This window comes from Melanotaenia boesemani, chromosome 4 (genome assembly GCF_017639745.1).
Source record: "Melanotaenia boesemani isolate fMelBoe1 chromosome 4, fMelBoe1.pri, whole genome shotgun sequence".
Classification (NCBI taxonomy): Eukaryota; Metazoa; Chordata; class Actinopteri; order Atheriniformes; family Melanotaeniidae; genus Melanotaenia; species Melanotaenia boesemani.
Window position 1 is genome coordinate 15,800,985 of NC_055685.1, and position 15,626 is coordinate 15,816,610.

Sequence of the window (15,626 nt, forward strand, 5' to 3'; positions counted from 1 at the left end):
AAAAATTACATATCAAGGGGCAAGGACAGAAAAGCCTAAGATTTTAAACACTGAAACTTTAAAGGTTATTTTCATATAATACTACACTGAAATCCAAAAGTATGTTAGTAATTATTTGTCAGCATGTTACATATTTCATTGTTTTATTAGACTTTACCTCAGGAGATAAAATTGTTCTCTCTCTCTCTCTCTCTCTCTCTCTCTCTCTCTCCTATCTTTATAATGACCTAATTTCATAACAAAATGATGTCTTTGTCTTATTATAGAGTAAGTGTCGGGTGAATATGAGTTGTCACATTACACAATTTGAGGTTGCATCATTACCAAATGCAATCCAGAAGGTTTAGCCACCTGTTAACACCCAAATGAGTTTTAACTTATCTGTACAGTAAATTAAAGCAGAAAATCTTCAGTCAATAATTAATGCACTAATTAAAATAAAACTTCTTTAAAGGCACCTTTTTAGAATTTGAATCTGGAGGGAAAAGTTGGGTAAAAATGTCTTAAATATACCACACCACTGGGCTTTGTACTTTAGAGTGAATATATATATATATATATATGTGTGTGTGTGTGTGTGTGTGTGTGTGTGTGTGTGTGTGTGTGTGTGTGTGTGTGTATTTTTTTTCCATAGCAGCAAGTGTCGTGTTTTCATGTGTGCTGTAGTGAACTGTATGCTGTTAGTTTTGAAGTAATATGTCACAATATACCACACATTCGACATCTTCTTTTAATGTCTTCTTTTAATTGGGTGATTAATTTATGTATTTTACCCAAGTAATTGGGTATGTGAAACAGGTTCACTGAAACAGGTCCTCCCTGTTTAACTAATTTGTGTTGAGTTTCATCTTGTAACTTTGTGTTTATAAATTGTTTTATATAAGCACTTTAAAATGCTGTTTTAAAAATAACTGAGATTTACAGTGCAGAGAAATTCTGTCTTCCTATTGTTGTGCTACATTAGACAAAAATGACATTGCAGTGGATCTAAACTAAACTATGTCAATAAAAATGATGTAAACTGTAAATGTTGCCCACATGTAGTCAGACATGCACCCATTAAGAAGGATTTATCAGAGCACAGGTGACTAGATCACCACAAACAGGCATAAAGCCCAGAATTAAGACTTAGAGCATTCCTTTGGTTAACATTAATTATCATGTTAGTTGGAACATTTTCTCATAGAAGTTAAAGGTGGTGGGTGGTATGTACGTTGCATTTGTACCCAACACATACATACATCCACACACACATTTTGGAACTTCCTCCCAAGAAATATGAAGCCCGTATCCAGGAAGCCACACTTTGGCCACCCAGCCTGGCAGTTCATTTCCTTTGAAACCAGTGGAAGAGCGCAACCTTTCCCTGATGCACATCACTATGAGTGCATGTCAATGAGGTGCAAATGACAGGAGCGCATTGTGAGATGGGTGCAGAGTGGGAGTGCCATGTGACACTCCTGAATGGGCTGCCGGGGGTTGGCCTGGGGAAGAGGATGGTAGCATCCACAAAGGCCTATTGAAGGACTGCAGACTAGGTACAAGACTGGCACTGGTCCCCATTCCCTTCCATGGGACAGCAGGAGGAGGCTGCTGCTTGGTACTAAGTGAATGGAGGGATTATTTTCAAAGAATTGGAGAGAGGAGGTTTATTATCACCATATTACACTTCCTCCAGTCTGTTGACAGCCATTATGTCATCGCTGTCTTGTGTGATTTAAGACATTGTCTTGTTCGTGTATTCTGGAAACACTGGCCTGTCATGTCTTCAGTTCTACAAACTTTCTATTGACACAAATGTACAACAGAGTCATGGAAACATCGTTGTATACATTTATTCAATGCCAGTGTGTCCTGTAGGAAAATCTGTGCCTGACTCGGTGACAAGGAGGAATGATAAGGAGAAGAAAAACTAGCAAATAATATACCACATTCCTAAAAATATAACAGCCTAGTTTAGAACAAATTAAATCTGCTCACAAGTATAAGTTAAGTTACACTCATTACTGTTTTGTTTTTGAGTAACAGCATTAATTTAAGAATAAGCAAATAAAGAGTCACATGTTTTAGTCTACAAAAAATAGCACAATATGACAAATACTGCATAACCGGGTAAATTAGCTATAAAGCCACAAACATAAAGTCCCAGTTCACTAATATGTTTTGCCATCATGGAAATTACAGTTGGCGTATGACTGGTTGTTGACTTGTCCATTTTATCTTGTTGCTGCTGCTTGTATAATGAAGGTGTGTGTACAGTTTACAATGGTCAAATAATACTGTCTGTACGACAGCAAGAAATTTATTCGTCATCAGCACTAGCTGTAACAGCACTGTGGCACAAATATAAACACTTCTTTTTTTCTTTCTTTCTTTCTTTCTTTCTAATATACAGATTGCATTAAACCAAATACAAACATGTTGTGTTTACTGATATTTGGACCTTTGCCGTGATTTTGATAAGTTGTATACACTAAAAGTCTAAGTGGCCAAGTTTGTCTTTTTTTTTTTTTTTTTTTTTTTTCTTGTAAAAAGTTTAATCTTCTGGCCAAAAAACAGCCATTTCATTGAATAACATTTTGTTAGATGAAGCATTTTTGTTTTTCAGTAGCTTGACGTAATCTTAATGTGTTTCTTTTTATGTGTTTGCTCTGTAAGCAGCCAAACTGCTTTAAAAAACTATTTCACTGGTGAGTTACCAGAGGTTACAGCAGAAGCCTTACATCATCAGGCACACTAATCCACTTTCATGTGTGCCCCCTTGCAGATAAGTTAAGAGACATGCATTTGTAATATGCAACTTACGGTGAGTGTCCATTTGGGACACGGTTTTCATTTAAACCAATAAGCATTTGCTTCCCTCTACTGGTGCTCACAGTATATTACACACAATTTGCAAATGGCAAAGACAGACCACAAGACGGCACAGTTAACACATACAGCACAGCCAGTCAATGTGAAACAGTTCAGACTGCTGACTGTTAATCTAAAGGTTTCATTTTAATAAAACTTAATTAGTATTTAATCGGCAGACTCACTATGCTAATTAAAGACTAAGGAAATGATTATATTGTAAATTGTTTTACAACGTTGATGTTGAGACTACTTTGATAGAGGTTTTGCTGTTGCCTGTTTGAGACATTGTGTGTATTTTTCATCTAAAATAGCAGATTCTGTGATAAATACCATCAGATTTTCTTGCAATGTGTGAATTTTCTTCAAGTCTGTATCAAAATAGCGGAACACTGCTTTTAGATAGAGCACTGTAGTGTGAGAGGTCATTGATATCATTCACTAGCTGTCTGACCTATAGCTACCTATTAACAACAGTAAAATCTACACTGGAATCAAAAGAGTAAGTTTATTTAACTTTTTAACATTATGCATAGCATTGTGCCTAATAGGGCTACATGTTGATCATCCTACTACCACTGTCTTCAGTTATGCACATCATTGCTTCCTATCCCTTTTACACTGATGGTGAAGTTAAATTATTAACTAAGTTTAACAAAGGGCTACAAGGGGTCAACATTCTTTCCACTGCAAGTTAGCTCCTGCTGATGGACTTAGAATTCAGCCACAGACAAGACTTTGTTCAATGTTTACAAGCCAGTAACACTGAATGTTTAGACATCCTGCATATACTGTATATGAGAAAGTCAGCATCCCCTGCAGTCTGTGTGACATTTAGACTCAGCAAGGTCCTTCAGCTGCAGTGTGTGCTTTGTAACAGGAGAGGTCCACAGTCACACAACCCCCTCTGGCTCTTCCACCAAGACACACATAGCAGAGTGTGATGAGGCAGTGTATCCAGTGACAAACACAGCCCAGATAGACATGAGAGTATGTTCTGTCCTCACGTGGAGTATAACTGTAAAAAGTGCTGCAATTAGTTGCTGGTTTTTTTTTTTTTTTTTTTTTTCACAACAACTGAAAAATTGAAGAAAAGAAAAGAAAAAGAAAAGAAAAGAAACCAGCTCTGATAAAGTGGAAGTGTTATAAAAATGTTCGGTTATTGAAGAACAAAAATGTTTTTAACTGTGAATTAGGAAATGTGTATGAAGGGTATATCACCCAGACAGCTCTGCAGATGATGCCATTGCCCTCCTCCTCCATTCATACACCAGTGATGCCAACACTGGAGGCAAGGAGGGTGAAGTGTCTTGCCCAAGAACACAATGACAGATGACTACCTTCGGCCACACTTCCTGCTCTACCACCAGAGTCACTGCCACCCCATAGTCCCCTCCAGACTGGTGTCCAAGTTGGATGACCTATGCCTGGACTTGTCCCTGAGCAGGTGGGTCTATCATTTCCTGACCAACAGACAACTGGTCCCGCTGGATTAATAATTTTAATCTATATCCACTAGAATTATAACAAATGTTTGTTAATTTTATCAGTGTTTTTTTTCTATAGCACCCTATGCAAAAAAAAAAAAAAAAAAAACAAAAAAAACACAGATATATGACACTTTCCTGGTCTCCACTTTCTGACCTGTTGTCTTGAACTTGTTTGTAGTTGTAGGTCTTTGAAGGCCAGTATCAGGGAGTTGGTCATTCATCCTCTTCCTGGACTAAAATAACCTATAAATGAGCACAGGCCAGGTCAGAGGGTTATCACTCCCATTCTTCAACGTGTGACCACCGGATGAGACTCAGGGGACCTGGATAAAAATGTATTGATCATACGTCACTTTTTTTGTTCAAGCGAAAGATAAGACAGGAAGCATCATTTGTTAGCACACCCCTCCCTTTTCTTGTCAAGCTTTGTCTGTTTCCTATCTCTTCAAAGCTCAACATCCATATTCATCGCATCATTTTCCATTTCTGTCTGAACTAAAACACATAATGCAGTTCGTGGCCCCAAGCAAATAAAGTATGCTGAAATTGTTGTTAAAGTTTCTGATATCCAGTATCCAGTACACTCAGTAAATTTGACCTCAAAATGAGCATTTATTATCTTTCATATTGATGAGATAAAACTCTTTTTAACAAAAGTCCTTCCTGTAGTTTGTTGCCACTGTTATGGTTAAAAAGTAATAAATAAAACCTCCAGGAATTTATTTCATTTAATCAAGAAATATTGCAGAACATACCTCCGTGTTAATGGATATACACATTTAGATTATGGGACTAATTTAACACAAGATATTGTTTTTTTAACTATTTATATATTTATGTATAGTTTTTATTTAGCAGATGTTAGCCTTACAAGTCATTGTGTTTGGAGGAATCGAATACACCATTTAGACATTCAACAAAATGCAGACATACAGACCACATACTAAATCCTAAAAGTATTGTATAGTATTTCCATTTCCCTCAGATATTGACTAGAAATTTAAAACAGCCATGTAGCAACAAGAACCACATATATGGAAATACAACATGCATCATACATCATCATAAAATAAACCCAAGTTGTCCATAAGCTTCCTTTAGTTTATATTTTATTCATGCTTATAATTAAATATTTTCCATTTATTAGCAGTTTCAAAGTACACATTTTATAGAAGTGGACAAAATTGTTGGTACCCTTCGGTTAATCAAAGAAAAACTGACAATGGTCACAGAAATAACTTGAATCTGACAAAAGTAATAATAATTAAAAAATTCTACGAAATTTAACCAATCAAAGTCAGACATTGCTTTTCAACCATGCTTCAATAGGATCATTTAAAAAATATAAACTCATGAAACAGGCCTGGACAAAAATGATGGCACCCTTAACTTAATATTTTGTTGCACAACCTTTTGAGGCAATCACTGCAATCAAACGATTCCTGTAACTGTCAATGAGACTTCTGCACCTCGCAGCAGGTATTTTGGCCCACTCCTCATAATTGATGAAAACTCATTAGTAAATCAATCAACACGTGAGAAGTGAATCATTCAAGTTTTTAACTTAACTGGAGGATAATTGTACTGTGCAGAGACCAGTGCAAAGTGGTCCTGCATAGCGTGTACCAGGCATAAATATCAAATCAATTTTATTTATAAAGCACTTTCCTACCAAAGGCAGCCTAAAAGTCTAACACTTTCATAACAAAGTGCTTTACATGATAAAAAGAATTTATGCATATTAAATAAAACAACAAATATACATATATAATCTTTCTCCTATGCAGTCACACAGACATCTACCACACACACATAGACCAACAAACCTTCACATTCTACACGGACATGGACTCCCTAATTTCTGTCTCTTAGCATAAAATAAATAAAAGTAATAAGTTAAAACTAATAAATATTAAGAGTAATAAAAATTTAAAATAATAAATATAAAAATAATTTGGAGATCATGAAAATAATTTGGAAACTAACTATCTGGACCATTTTAACTATAATGATGCTCCCTGCTGTCATGGAAAAAAAAAACAACAAAAAAAAAAAAGTGATTCTTCTGTTGTTCTTCAGAAATACTGATAGATTGAGGATGTTTTATGTCTGCTTGTTTGTGGATTATATCAGTGCACTGCCCTTGTGATGTCTTATTTTATGTGACTCTTTATTAACGTCATCTTCCTTATAACAAGTTAATATGTGAAAATTTCCATTTAGAGCCAAACTTGTAAAGTAGCATTACATTTCTTTTGTCCTACTAACCACATGACTCATGATTGGCTTTTTCTTTGAGGAATAATAGAATAACCCAAAGGAAGCAGGCAGGGTTTGCGTGTAACAGTTAAATGTTTTCCCACTAATGCTTACTTGTCTATAATAACTTAGCCTCTCCCTTTGAGTCAGTGAGAAAGCCAACGTGAGTTATGTTAACAATGAGTTAACATGCGTGATGAAGACCTGAGCGTGGAGTTGAAAAGGAGGAGGACAGCATAAATTTCAGGGAGGGAGGCCGGACTTGGCCAAAACACTTTGTGACAGAGCTCCTTGTTAAACTACAACAACAGAAAACTCAGACCTCTCTCCAAGACCTGTTGCGCAACAGATGGTGTGATATTGTACACAAAAGAGAGTGAAACAGTGTAAGGGGGCAAAAGAGACGAATGGATAAGAAGGGAAAATGTGACCTGGAACAGACTGTGTAATCTCTCAAGCATTATAAATACTCTCTGGTTGTGCTGAGTAAATGTAAATGATATCTACCTTACCATCATTTTGGGTAATAGATTTTTTTCCTTTTCTCAGAACAGTCACCAGTAGGCTTATGCCTTTCATTCACGTGACATGAAAAATATCAGTTCCATATTTACATAGAGAATTATGATAATTTAGCCTGTCAGGACTAAGGTGTGGATAAGAGGTGTGGACCCAAATGCAGACTCATGAGACAGGAAGCAAACGGATGCAGGAAAACAGGTTTTAATAACAAAAGGACTAAACTGGAATATACAGACAAAACATGGCATGAAGCCTACAAAGGCTAAAGATTACATTGGTGAAACAAGACATGAACACTATAATGGACTGGCAACGAATAAATGAAACAAGGGGTAAATATATACACGGGAGAATTAAATGGAAACAGATGAAGTGAGTTAGCCAAATCAAACCAGGTGCCCTAATAACAGGAATCAGAAAACATAACAGAACTAAACTTGACAAGATCATACAAAACCAAACCCAAAAGCACAGATCATGATACAGATTTATCAGGTGGATAACTCAAAGAGTCACACATGAATGATTTGTCATTCTCTCCATGTCAAACTCATTCATAAAATAACCCTTAATCCATAGCAGAGTACAAGTTAGGAAAGTTCAATGAGGATACTTTGACATGTGAACTGGAGAACCTGGGATTTAAAATAACAATTCAGATTCCCCACACAAATATTCCTCTTTAAACTCCTCTTAAATTTGCCTCACTATCTTTATATTTAATTCCTGTTACTGAGGGTCACAACGACCACTGAGCCCATGTCATTTATATTCAAGACAAAGTATTTAATATATAAAGTGATTGTTTCTTTACTCTACAGTTACATCTAGAACTAAAATAAAAAGGGCTTATAACATAAAAAACATCTATTTTTAAGTGCCCAAAGTGCACCAAATGCTTCCAAATTAACAAAAATCTAGTCCTTGGATTCTCATCAGCTGCAGATCACTTCTGCTGAAGCACAAGATGATCATGACCAAAATTATGAATCTAAAGACAGTCAACAAAGATATGGACAACGTGAAATTATTTCCCCACAGTATCAAACATACAGCCATCACATGAGCTGATTTTCAGACAGATTTTAAATGCAACTGACATCTACGCATTGTCTTTAATCCAACATATGAAGCTAACAGTAGCTAACTTTGAACACTAAAACTGAAGAGGATGGGGCATATTATAAAAAGGAGAGCCAGATATGAGCTTGTAACATTAATATTTTTTAATTTATGAGTCAGATCTTGTGTTAAATAATCATGCACAGTGGTTGTTCCTATAAGAGCTCTTTTCCCTTCCGTTATTAACATCTGTCCAGGGGCAACTTAAACTTGTAAATGGCTGCGCAACAAACTCACTGACCCAGATCCCATTCCTCCTACAAATAAACCCCTAACCTAACGAATCATTCCCCGGGACAACGGATGGAAATTAGCATTTGCTATAATCCAGTATGTTTACATTCATGCTGTATAAGCCTGTCTGTTCATTAACATGCACTGTCCCGCTCAAATAAATAAATAAATAAATAAGGACTGAATGTCAAGTGACCGAGGTCTCTAATCTGCTAAATGAAGCCATTTAAAGAGAAAAGGGATTGTGTGGATGTGTTCTTACTTGCTTTATAACGCAACTGCTGTAAATCAGTCTGGAATAAAGTTTGTATTCATACGATTCACAGCTTTGTTCTCTGACTCAAGCTGCGCTCTCTGCAAACACAGCACTTGCTCATGTTTTTAACATGATAAGTGTATTTCTGCATCAAATTATAGTAAAGCATATGCCCAAAAGAACTTGTGTGCATAAGTTGTCGTTTTTTTATTTAATTATTTTAATGTAATGTGCTATATACGTGTTATTTAATTTACTCTGTAATACATGTTTAATTTGAGGTGTGTGTGTGTGCTTTTATACTCTGAAATACATATTTCAGAAGGTTAATCCAAATAAATTCCTCTTACATAAGAAAGAACAAAATTACATAGACATTATTGTTTTTGTGAACAAAGTCTGTTACACTATAACACTGTTACAATTGCATTCTGTTGGTCCTTTGCACCATCCTCCTCTTCAATGCTTCATGTCGGTTCTTGAAGTAACGAGCCACTGTGTAGCATTCATGCAAGCTGCCTGTTGCTGGGAAATGGCTCAAGATCATGAAAGGCAGCTCTAGCCAGCTGACTGACTCCCCTCTTCACCAAGTTCCTGTGCATGCTCCAACTGACCCATCAATGAAAAGCCACTTTCTTCCCCTTCTCTGGTGCGTGGCTTGCAGGAGAACGAGAGGGAGGTGTTGAAAACGATGGACAATACAGTAACCCAGTACTGGCTGAACACACAATGTGAGGTCTCTGTGCCCTGGTAGACCAACCAACAGAGAGGCCTTTCTCATGATCCAACTGCTTCACCAATCCCACGCCAGCATTTCTCCGCACTTTAATTACGCAACAAACACATGAATAAACACGTGCTAATCACATCACCTCAGCTGAAACACCCTGTTAAGTAATTAAGATAGCAGAGGAACGTCCGGTAGCTATATGTAGATGGGCATATATTTTAGAAAGTACATTAATTGTCTAGTGATTATGTAATCCTGTCATTAAAATAATGGCTGATTGTTTAATTTATGCTGATGTATCTTGTGGGCATTTGCAGATATTCCTCCTGTGTCCTTACTGTTTTAGCTTCAGCAGGCACAGCATGACTCCATCCTATGTCAAAACCATAATCCTTTAAAATACATTTGCTATTTCTACAGCAAGTGTGAAATTTCATGATTTCTTTTTTAAATAGACTGCTAGTTTGCAATTAAACATTATGTTCAGAGTTTCCACAGAGTTTTAGCAAATAAAAAGAAAAGTATTATGTTGGCTTGTTTTGCTAAATGCCTGCCTGGTTACAGTTTTGTGATGTTAGATCAGCTATTAGCTAAAGGGCTGCAAAAGAAGTTTATGTATTGATGAGTAAAACCCTTAGATGTTAAGCACATTATACATTATAGAGAGACATGCATTAGATAAATGGCAATAAGTTTTGCTTGTTTGACCTTTTTAAGAAGGTTTGTTAGACTTCTTATCTCTAATTCTGTAAATGTCTCAATTTTTCTGCAGACTGAGAAGCAATAAAACTTTGCCAGCAAAGATGAGAGTTCTTTTTACTGTCAAAGCTTCTGGAACAAAAGGCAGTTTTCAGTGTTTACATAGAGAGATCTTTTGAACAGATCTGCCTCATATGTTTCTGAACAGCATGGGGTGATGTAATATTTTTTTGTGGGGGTAGACCAATATGGTTGGATTATTTGCATCATCTTCATTGGTTAAGCACCTTTGGCACCTACCTGTCACAGTACAAAGATTGTAAGATAATGACCAGCACAAACCAGCAAGAACTGCCTGATTGGATGGTGTGTTTTTTTTTCTTTACTTTTCTTTTTTCTTTTTTCTTTTTGTTTTTTAAAGCAGTGATTCTTCCCAACATTATGAACACTATTTCATGTTTGCTTGTTTGTTTTTCATTAACTTAATGAAAATTTTAAAACTGCATTTCAGGCTTGTGAAAACAAAAGAAGCAATAAATATTACTACTGACAGCAAACCATTTATGACTTTGGGATGTTGCTAATCATTGACACTACACTTAGTGTTCTGGCATTGAGAATACCAAGTGATTAATCATATTTCAGTTGTTATTTTGTCTTTTTCTTCCTGCAAGCACATGAGGAAGTACAATGCTATAGTAAACTGTAGTATGAGGCAGATGCTGATTTGGAAAATCAAGGACTACCATATGAATGAAAGAGCAAGCAGGGTTGTAAAAAGCATTCTTTTGACCTATTCAGACCGGAGGCAGGTGTTGTGCAAGTTCACACTTCACAAGGACTTGTTTGAACGTCAGTAAGCACAAACTAAAAATTCAATTAATTTCTGCTCCCTGATTATTTTATTTATGTATTTTTCTTATCACCTGATATTTGGTTAGGCTAAATAACCAAAACCCATTGATCAAAGTAAGAAAAAGATTGGTTTGGTTTCTTTCCTTGAGTTAAACTAAGGAAAGGACAGTGCTAATATCCATCAACCCCTGCAGTCACACAGTCATCTTCAGTCATAATAATATTTTAGTTTTTTTTTTTTTTGACCCAATTATTGCTATTGGCATAAGACTCAAATTCTGTCTGTTAATATCTACACTCATCACATCATGAGTGTGTTTAAATCCAATAAGCAATACTTGATTTAATGGTGTAATAATAATTATGACATTTCTAATTCTACAATTTGATTTTCAGTTATTTGTCTTCATGGCAATATTAAAGTAGGCTTCTTGGTTGTTTGATAATCCAGATTGGATTGACAAAAGACAAGACAGATTGACAGCCTCCAGTTTGTGTGTGTGCTGACAGAAAGGGACAAAGAGAGAAACATTTGTGATTGTGAACTAGTACAATTGTGGCCTGATGCCACCCCCACATTTATTATGTTATATATGACAGTTGGAATTTTGCTCTTTTTCTTTTAAATCCAACCAGATGGCAATAAAAATGTAGAAATATTAATAATATCTAGAATACATTGTCATATTGTGGGGTTTCACCCATTTTTGTTTATGTTCTCAGTGAGAAGGTTACAGCAGCTGTACTGGAGGCCAAATTAGCACATAGGTTGGCCTCTGATAGAAAACATTTAATTGCAGATTGTTCTACCTTTTTGGATGCACTAATGTTGCTTTTTATATTTATAAGTATTCCCTATACTAATATCGTAGCTAGTGGTTGCCATTTAACATTTCTGTTTCATGTCTTTCCAGCAACATAAAGAAAAAAAAACTAGTTTGTCTGGAAACTGTTTGTCTCCTGCTCTGTTTTCTGCTTTTGTGTGTGAGTCCTACTAAGAGTGGAACAGAACACTCAGCCTTAAGGAACCACAGATAAAAGATACAGATAAAGACAGCTTTTAGCCCAAATATAAAACGCACTCATCCACACCAGTCAGTGTATTTTTAGGGTCCCCATTTACCTGGCAAGTGTTACACGGCTCATACTGTGGATTACTGGCTCTTGCTTTCCTTCACCACCTCTTCCCATTTTTCTGCAACAAGTTTAATCTGCCCAAAAAGGCTTTTCCATGAATGAGCAACTTGTTTTTACATGTTTTGTAGCAAAGTCCAATCTTGCAATCATTACTAATGGTTTGAATCTTGAAGCCCCCTCAGCATTCAAAGTCTTTGGAGTGCATATTGAGATTTATATAGAACAGGAATTAAATTCAATTCAAATTTTTTTCCACATTTACCACCAAATAAACATAGTTTAGTCAAACCTATCTGAAGCTTAAAAGTAACTTGCAATGAACAAAACTATTAACATTTTATTGTTTTTTATGTCTTAACAAAAGAAAATGTCAAACCATCAGAGTTATATATCTAAACATCACTGGAGCTGCTGGAGCTGAATTAGTTTGCTAAATCATGATGATTTTGGTCATTTTAATGGTCCTGTCCTGATTATGTTTGTAGAGAGAGACATATCTCTAATTTTCTGAACCATTTCATCTCCAGCTTGGTTCTCTTCAGTAAATGTTCTAATTTGTTGCTACATATCAAGCATATGGGTAAGCCAACATAAGTGGCAATAAATGTAGACTAATTTGTCCACACAGACTTATTTTCCCCTAGAGCCAATGCAGATGGGCTGAATAGCCCCATGTGGCTCAAGAGCCACAGGTTGCAGACCCCTGCACAGGGCCATGACAATCCTGATCAACTGAGCGGTACCTAAATGAACTCACCACCCTTTTAATAAAGTCATTTACATGCATTCACACTGTCGCTGTTTTGTCAGCAGTATGAACGTGCATTTGAACTTTGGTGCAGACCAACGAAGCGAACTCTGGTCCATTTAAAAACCAGGGGTCATGGATCACTTGCAAGTGAACTCTGGTACAGTGTCCTGACCATCCAGTAAACCAAACAGAGGAAATGACGTAGAACCTTGTCCTAGAGCAGTAGTCAGATCTCTCTGCCTCTCCTGCTGCTCATACAGGACAGATTATGACAAAAACTGCATTAGGTTTGAAAAACCTAAATTAAAACAGAACTTAGTGTTACTACATTGTTTACTTGCAGTGAACATTTTCAATCTTATCCAATCAATGAACTGGATTTTCTTCGTCTGCCTTGTTCGTTAGCAACTGTTTAGGGAATACTGCCCCTAGTGAGCAGTTGTTGTAACTGTGTGACATTTTCCAGCCGGTTTGGTCCTCTTGAGTAATGAACATTGTGAAAGCAAATCAAATTAAATGAAGGTGCAAAATATTTCGGAATTCCTCGCCCAGTTGAACTGAGTTCCCCTGACGATCTTGGTGTAAATGAGCCCTGAGACACAATGAAAAAGTACAAAAGTAGAGCAAAGGATGTCAAAATAAAGGAAGGGAAAGAAAGAAAAAATTCTTCTATATCACTGGAATTGAGTCACACAATTCAGGGGTCGTCCTCCCCTCCAAACCCCTCACAAAAAGCTATTAAGAAGCAAGTACTATATAATAAGTATTTCCTATTTACTAAGGTAAACTAATGTAACAGCCCTGTGGGGGCACAGTAAAGTGTATTGTATTGTATCGTATCATAGCACTGACCACGTTATACCACTGACTTCTCACCTCTTCCACAAGATCCTCTTTCAGTATGTGGTACAGCAGTGACATTGTCTGCAACTTCACCAGTAGAGTATGCAGTCTCATGGACATACATACTCCACAAGTTGAAAAATGTCTTTAAATTGGTACTATTGCCTTTAAAACCTAATCCCAGATGTTCTCACCAAGTACTCATATGTGCTAGATAAATGAAAAAGACAGAAAAAGCTTAAAAAAAGGTTTTATCCCTTTTGTTTTCTGTCAAGCGACTGGAGCAGAGAGAATCACAAGGTGTGTACAGCAGTTTAAAGTGTTAACAGGTCAGTGCTATAACAGGAATAGAGCCCACATAGTGGTTTTTTAATTTTTGTTTTAATACAATCTTAAAATAATCTAAAATTGTACTGGCACCCAGTGAAGTGATGCTTTAATGCTTTCTTTGCACCATCTGTAATGCTTTTAACGTTTATGTTAAGCACTTTAAATTGTGTTTAATTGTGTAAATTAAACGTGCTATACAAAAAACTTAAAAAAAAAAAATAGATGTAATGTGATCATGTTTCCTTATTCTGGTTAAATCCTATATGTCTCTCTTTGTCCTTATATATTATATTTTAGTACTGTATATATAAAGTATGAAAGACTTATTGCTACTCTTATGGGATCGTGCCTTGTGTAACAGCTCTCATGGTTTCTTTTGGGGTCATTTTCTGCTGTTGACCTTCCTAGTCATTTCAGAAGAAACTTCCTTCTTTTTACACAGACACAGACAAAGCACAAGACAGGAAGGAAAGCAACCTGCAAGATCAACTTCAGTAATTATTGGCCCATACACAGACACTGATGTTATCCGAGAAGCACAGCAGACAAATGAATCATCTACACAACTTCCTGTATATGGGTGGAGGGATCTGTGGACCAAACAGAAGGCAAAGGGTCAACTCCCCCCAAGATCAACAGCTATTCTCTCAACAACATACAGAAAAGCCCCGTAGAACAACATAGGGATTTTGTATATGTATGATGAATGAAGCAATAGAATAAATATTCCTTCATTTGTCTTTTTCAGCTGGTTTAACAGTCACACACGTCCTTTTTCTTGTTTCTTACGATTTTTATTTTAGTTTGTGTTGAATTCCTGTCAACACACAGGTCTAATGTAAGTTTATGAAAAATGTCACCAAATGTATTCTCATTTTGTGCAGTTTGGGATACAAAGGGATCATTTTCATGGATGTTAATGTTAATAAAATTGCATACAGGTTTACAGCCATTTTGTGAAACTGTCATAACCACAATATGCGAGTTAAACTCCAGTCCCCCCCATTACTATTTACACCAACTTTTGTTAGAAATTTCACTTCTTTTTTCCATAGTTTACTTCCACTTTCAGTCATCCCTTGTTTAGGGTTAGACAATACCAACTAAGTGCTTCCCAATTCCTAACCATCAACACATATAATTTAGCAAATGTATTTTTTCTTTAGACTGACTTAATTTACTTTTGTTTTTTGTGTTCTTGGTGTGTATGGGCCTCAACTTGACACATTTGGTTAGAGAACCATCTAACCATCTAATGATAATTAAGCAGCCTTGCAAGGTGAATAAAAAAAAATCACAATCAAGACAGAATCCATCTAATTGAAGACACACTTCAGTCTTTTTGCCATGCAAGTACAACTGTTCAGAACAATCAGCTTCTTGTACTGGTAGCTACGTAGGACTTTTAGCTGTGACAACAATCAACCATTGCAGCTGTTATTCCGTCTGGCTTGGTTAAGTTCACTCATGCTTTTGATAGACTGGTGTTTCACCCAGTAATTTATATTTAATTGTTATCATTATTTCTTTAAGACCTTGCTCTTA

The 15,626-nt window shown here is 36.2% G+C and overlaps 1 protein-coding gene across 1 annotated transcript in view; it reads right to left on the reverse strand.

Moving 5' to 3' along the window:
- rnf24 (ring finger protein 24) overlaps positions 1 to 15,626 on the reverse strand; it is a 66,060-nt gene that overhangs the window by 32,553 nt on the left and 17,881 nt on the right. The window lies entirely within an intron of this gene.